This window comes from Penaeus japonicus, unplaced genomic scaffold, assembly GCF_977035675.1.
Source record: "Penaeus japonicus unplaced genomic scaffold, GWHDUDI00000001_assembly GWHDUDI00000001, whole genome shotgun sequence".
NCBI lineage: Eukaryota > Metazoa > Arthropoda > Malacostraca > Decapoda > Penaeidae > Penaeus > Penaeus japonicus.
Genome location: NW_028234403.1, coordinates 18,525,888 through 18,533,387, shown reverse-complemented (window position 1 = coordinate 18,533,387; position 7,500 = coordinate 18,525,888). Strand labels below are relative to the sequence as shown.

Sequence of the window (7,500 nt, the reverse complement as noted above, 5' to 3'; positions counted from 1 at the left end):
TATATATATATATATATATATATATATATATATATATATATATATATATATACATGTATATATATATATATATATATATATATATATATATATATATGTATATATATATATATATATATGTATATATAATCTCTTTGATATCATATTATATATATATATATATATATATATATATATATATATATATATATATATATATATATGTATGTATATGTATATATATATTCATATATATACATATATATGAATATATATATATATATATATATATATATATATATATATGTATATATATATACATATGTATGTATGTATGCATGTGTATATATACATACACATACAATGATATTTCAGATCTTGACTGTGAGATGTAAGCTTTATGGTGACGCTCAAGGCTCGGCTTGAATCGCAACATTTGTAGCAAAAGGGTGGCATGTAATTTTATCTGCAGCGGTAGTTTTATCGTTAAAGATATAATCGGAAGAAATTGGGTATAATATGTATGTATATATCATCATCATTATCATTAGCCTGTATCATTCCACTGCAGGACGTAGGCCTCTCTCAATCTTTTCCAGTCATTCCGGTCTTGTGTCCTCTGATTCCAGTTTACTCCTGCAAAGTTCGCTATTTCATCCCGCCATCTGGTCGTTGGTCTTGCCCTGGGTCTCTTTGTGTCGTGTATTACCCATTCTGTTGTTCTTTTTGTCCACCTGTTGTCCTGTCTCCGATATATATGCCTAGCCCACTGCCACTTTTTATTCTTAATGCTCTTGAGTATATCCTCTACTTTTGTTTGCTGCCTGATCCATGTGGCTTTTCTCTTGTCTCTTAAGCTAACTCCTAGCATAAACCTTTCCATTCCTCTTTGGGCGCTTACTAATTTCCTCTCGAGTGCCTTGGTCGTAGTCCATGTTTCTGATCCATATGTCATGACGGGGAGGACACATTGGTTAAAAATCTTTCTTTTTAGACATAGTGGCAGACGACCTCGTAATATATTACTATGTGTACCGAAGACACTCCAACCTAGCCTGATTCGTCGTTTTATCTCGGCATCGCAGGAAGTACTCGTCTTGATGAGTTGCCCTAGGTATACATACTCGTTCACTACTTCTAGTACCTCGCCCTGTATTTGTATTTGCTTAACTGGGGTTCGACTATTGAACATGACTGTAGTCCTTTTTTTTAATGAACTTGAAAAAGACTAAATAATCTACAACAGATATCCTCTATTCCTTGTTTACAAATTGTTTCTAGTACTGCCTCTATCTGAACCGAGTCGAATACCTATTTGTAATCAACAAATGGCTTCCTAGATTTGTTTGTTTTCTCTTTTATTTAGGTTAGTGTGTAAATATATTAAAGCCCAGGGAACCTGCCTGTTCCCTGGGCTGTTTGGAATCTAATTAAACTGAGATGCGGGTTGTGATGATTTATAGTGAATTTTATAAATGATTGACAAGAAGGTTCGGGTCGGTAATTCTTTAGGTCTCTTGTGTTCCCTTGATTTTTGCATTAGAATTATGGAGTTTTACCGTCGCTTGTACATTTCTGAAAGTGATTGGCTAGTTTTAATATTTTCCCCTTTTTTCTTTTCATTTCTTCAAATACACCCTATTATTTGTTCAAATATTAGGATATACAGATATTCTCGGGCATTACTCTTATTTTTTCTGTAATGTCCATCCGTAGTGATTTTATCGTACCTAGATCACTTGATCGTTTATATATATATATATATATATATATATATATATATATATATATAGAGAGAGAGAGAGAGAGAGAGAGAGAGATAGATAGATATAAATATATTCTAAAATCTATCGATTCTAGCATTTCAAATATATATATATATATATATATATATATATATATATATATATATATATATATATCTTGTAATTACTTTGGCAAAGGAAAGTGTCATTTGGAAATTGCAAATTGTTTAGATTCTCGTGTTGCCAATATAATGAACAAAGCCTGGATGTGTTAGATATCCTGTTCCATCCTATGGAGAAAGGGAGAAAGGGTGTGGGATGAAATTACATTCAAGATCGAAGCCACTATATAATAGGGAAATTTATAAACAGGTCCACATAAATCCATGACAAAGAGTTCGTCCACTATCATAAAACTTGTCATGTTTCACTATTAATTCGTGGTTTAGATTTGGTAGATTTAGAACATATTTGTCTTCATTGTATAGAGTTCAGTTAAACGGTGAACTTAAAGATATGAGTGAATTATGAATAAAACGTCTGCAGGAACTGATATGCTCAAAGGAGCTGTAATTGCACAGAAATTATGATGTTTTGAGACTTGTTGATGCGTAGATCAAAATTTTCCATAAAAGGTTTGACATGTTTTTGTGTTTAGAATAACAAATGTATATATATATATATATATATACTTTTATGTGGTGTGTTATCGTACTTTCTGTATATTAACTAGAATAGTTATGCTAGTTATGGCATACACGCATAGTCATTGAATAATTTACAACCATTTTTTCTATTTACCACATGGCAACGACAATGTTCATTAAACTGAAGTTGTCACTTTTTTATGTAAGCCGATTTGTTTTTATAAGTAATCATAGACTAAATTGACAACCATTTAATTGATATCGTGATAAGTAGAATTATGATTTCAGCTTCGCGAGGCATCACTAGATTTTAAAGAGTAAATTGAACTGTGCATTTGAAGAAATGTTAATGGCCAAAGTCAAGTCAAGACCAATACAGCGATAAATACTTTGATGCAACATTCCGAAATAGATGTTCCAGAGAAAACCACAACACCTGCACCTGATGAGTTGTGTATTATACTTATGCATATCTATCTATCTATCTATCTATCTATATATATACATATATATATATATATATATACATATATACATACATATGTATATATATTTATATATATATATGTATATAGATATGTATATATATACTTTTATTTATATACTTATATATGATTTACATACACACACACACACACACACACACACACACACACACACACACACACACACACACATATATATATATATATATATATATATATATATATATATATATATATATAATGTATGTGTGTGTGTGTGTGTGTGTGCATGTGTGTATATATGTATGTATATATGTGTGTGTGTGTGTGTGTACATTTACATATATGTACATACATATATCTACATACATTTATCTATATATAAGTAAATATATATATATATATATATATATATATACATATATATATATATATATATATATTATACATAATAGAGTGAGTGTAGATGAGTAGTCTCTGTAAGCTTCATCATCCCGTCCTACTCATAGATTGTAGCAACTTGGTAACTATGTTATAATTAAGAGTATACTAGAAATATCGCTAGAAATGCTTACAAGGTGACACCTACTGCTACATATGCTAATAAGCATTGACCAACAACTGCATACTCAAGCACAATGAATTGATTACAAAGATCCAGTACAAGCGAATAGAAACAGTCATGTACGCATTACACACGCATCAGTCACATGAACACAAACGGCTAAACTTCTTCGGATGTTAGGATATCCTAAGCTCTAAGACATTACTCTTCAATTATTTTTTATAGTAGCCATTTGATATATATATATATATATATATATATATATATATATATATATATATATATATATATATATATATATATATGTGTGTGTGTGTGTGTGTGTGTGTGTGTGTGTGTGTGTGTGTGTGTGTGTGTGCATGTATTTTTTTTTTCGAAAGTAACGATTTCAGCATTTTAGAATTTATATTTTGCAATTACATAAGGAAATAAATGTTGTTTCGCTTATTTTGAGATTGAAAATTCCCCTAGGAGAGAAAGGGAGAATGGGTGGGGAGGAAATTACATTCTAGTTCGAAGCCACTATGTAATGCAGATTTCTATACAATTCCACATAAATCCGAGACAAGAGCTCGTCACAGATGGATATGATTTCGTCCATCCACCTGTCCACCTTTCACCAAACTTTTATTGACCTTTGTCCACTTTTCAGGGAGTTTCAGTATTTAGTGTTTTAAGATTATCAGCTTATGAATATATTTTCCTTTATTCTATAGAGTTAGATAAATGTTAAGCTTAAAATTGAAGTGTTTTCTGTCTGAAACTTCTGCTGGAAGTGATATTGTCAAAAAGCTGTAACTGACCGGAAAGTTGAATTTCAATTTTCTATAAAAGATTTGACAAGGTTTTTAGTGAAGCGCACATGTGAACCAGAATATTGGGATACTTAATATAACAAATATTGGATGATATAGATATATTTCATGTGTGCGTTGTTTTTTCGTATTTTTGTATATGCATCTAGGCTATATTAGTATTAAGGAATTAGAGTAAAAAAAAAATTGTCTTGGATTTCACTGCCGATTGTTCCTTCATACACAATCCGACAATCTTCCTGCATTTTCCTAAAACACTGTGTATTTCCCGGCAGACTTGCAGATGAGATACTTAATTTTCAAAATTCTCGCCCTTTTAATGTTCCTTCAAGAAAACCTATGTGTTCTTTCTCGGGAGTACGTCACCGTTTGTTATCATATCCATTTATATACTTATACACGTATATCGGAGGCGCATTTACATACACGAATAATTAATCAGTAAGTATTCTAGTACACAGCATAGGACAAACAATATTGGTTTTCAACTTAACACTTTCGTGACCTTACATGGCCTCGATGGCGCAGTAGGCAGCGCGTCAGTCTCATAATCTGAAGGTCGTGAGTTCGAGCCTCACTCGGGGCATCCTTTTCATAGCAGGTACCATGTGTGATGGCCAATGGCCAAATCATGATCAGGTGAAAGTATACTCCCAATACTCCTGAATATGCATACCACTCTTCAAAAATAAATGGCATATGCGTCTTTCCACTCGAAAAAATGATCTTTGAGGCATATATGCATCAATGCAGAAACCATTTCCATGTCGAAAATCGAACCTGGGCCACCTAGTCCATATGAGATTATATATAAACGATCCTATAATATATAACCTGTATGTATCATTATCATCAACCTATGACATTCTACTGCAAGACATAGGCCTATTCCAATCTTTTCCAGTAATTGCGATCTTGTATCCTTTTTTGCAGTTTCGGCATGCGAATTTCGCTCTTTCATCACGCCATCTTGTCATTGGCCTCTTCATACCATCTATTCCTCATTCTGTTTACTTTATCCACCTGCCCATTGTCACATTTTTTTCCATGCTCTTAAATATGCTCTCTACTTTTGTCTGTTCCCAAATCCATGTTGCTCTTTTTCTGCCTCTCAGGCGAACTCCTCTCATGAGCCTTTCAATTCCTCTCTGAGCACTTACTAATTTCCTCTCAAGTTATTTGGTCGTAGACTATGTTTCTGATCTGATACTATTAGACATAATTGCAGAGAGCCTCGTAATATATTAGTGTGTGTGTTGCCTAGCCTAATTCGTTGTTTTATATCAGGATACATTCGATCCCTTGTTCGCCCAAGCATTATATATGTGCTCGTTTACTGCCTCTAGCATCTTGACCTGTACTTATATTTGTTCAGCTGGGGCTCGGCTGTTGAACATGACTAGTCTTTTCCTGTTCATTTTAAGCCCCACCTTCACAGACTCTCCCTATTCAAAACGCTTAATAATTGTTGTAGCTCATTTGTTAACTCCCCGAAAAGAACAATGTCAGCTGGAAATCTTGGAATATTTCAGTGTTCATCCCCAATTTAATATCTTTCTCTTTCCAATCTAGTTTCTTGAATATTTCCTCTAGGTATTTGCATGGAATTATTTGTTCACTTCCCCATCTCTGCATCTAGACTTTAATAATCTACAGTAGATCTCCTCTACTTCTTGTTTACAAATTGTTTCTAGTACTGACGCTATCTGAATCGAGTGGAATGCTTTTTCTTAATCAACGAATGGCCTTCATAAAATATTCCCTTTTTTACCGTTGCTTTGACTTTTTTTTTTTTTTTTTTTTTTTTTTTGTTAAGATTGGTTAGTTTTTCTGCCACAGTCTCTCCTGCATCTTGAATATGATCTTCACCAATGTCATCTTTTCCTTTTAGTGCCCCTTTTCTTTCCTCTACCGTAATGTTTAGGACGCCCCCGTTCGTGGTTGATCGTTTGAGTGGTGTAAGTCACTTTAGAAGTCTTCCACTATTAAATTAAGCTATTTTTTATTGCATGTCACCTCTCCGTCGGGTTTCTTTACTGCATACATTTGATTTTTTCCCTACTCCGTGCCTCCTTTTTGTTGCCTTAATGCTGGTGCCTGATAACAAAATTTATTTATTCATTGTATGTTAAAATTGCGCACATCTTTCTTCTTCTTGTTTATCATCTTTGTAAACTCTGTTAATTCTATTTTTCTCTGATTGGTATTATATTCATGTCCCTACGATCTTTCATAAGCTTTTATTTATTTCTACCGAAAGCTTACTGAACTTGGGTTTTTCATCTTTACCGCCTATTTCAAGTGAAATTTCCTTTCTCATCTTTGCCGAGATCTGGGTATCTGTTTTGTATGTTGAAGCTAATTTCTGTCGCCCTTTTCTTAATGTTAGATTAACAAGTGGCTTCAGTAGGAACTTAAAAGCTGTAATCAAATTTTGACTTCAGACCATTCTATGGTCGCCAGCTACATTTTCTTCATTAATAGCGCTTACGTCTTGTTTGAGATTATGAAGTTAATCTTGTTTTTGATATCGGATGGCAATTTCCTGTTCCTCTCGGATCCTTTTTCAGCGAATTCTATTAGCGTTTGTCGCTTCCGGGGAATGGAGGCCGTTGTCCTGACTGGGCATTCACATTGGCATCTGAGAAGGGCACCCGGCACAGCCGGATACCCCTGTCCCGACTACCAATAATCAATCTCTTGTAGCACGGTTTATAATAAAGTTGTAGTTTTGTTTGTTGGTTTGCAGTTTGGTGGCAAAGTTAAAGTTGGCAGAGTTGATGCTTTATTTCTACGGGAACTTAGTAGCGTGGGGTACAGCTGATAAACGTGGCAGAGGCACCCAGAGAGGAGTGGGGCGACGTGCCATGCCTGCGAGGGCGAGCGGTCAGAGTCTGCAGGAGGCTGGGTGTGTTCTCTCCAGAGAGGTGGTCTCCAGAATGATGCTAGACTCGACACTGGCAGAACAAAATACAATTTTGAAGTGCATAGCAACTCAAAAAATAGTTCAAATTACATTCACAGTAAAACCGGTTTTAAGAGGGCTGTTTGCTGTTTGCCAGAGGCAACCATTATTTATGGCCCGGGGAATAAGGGGAAAAGGGCAAAATACATGATAGACAAGTGATCATGAATATCCATGCAAATAATAATCGTACATACATAATCAATGATTGAGTGCATTGAGAGCATCATTTTGAGTATAGACAAGATATAGTTTGTATATGAAAGACACTGAGAAATGTATAAAACATGGCGTGGGAACACAACGATGGGCTCTGGTCA

General features: G+C 34.1%; 1 non-coding gene across 1 annotated transcript; it reads left to right on the top strand.

Annotated features, from left to right (window-relative positions):
• The first annotated feature begins 4,728 nt into the window (after positions 1–4,728).
• On the top strand, positions 4,729–4,801 carry TRNAM-CAU (transfer RNA methionine (anticodon CAU)). The gene has a single exon. It is a non-coding gene; the product is annotated as a tRNA-Met (tRNA).
• The last annotated feature ends 2,699 nt before the right edge of the window (positions 4,802–7,500 follow it).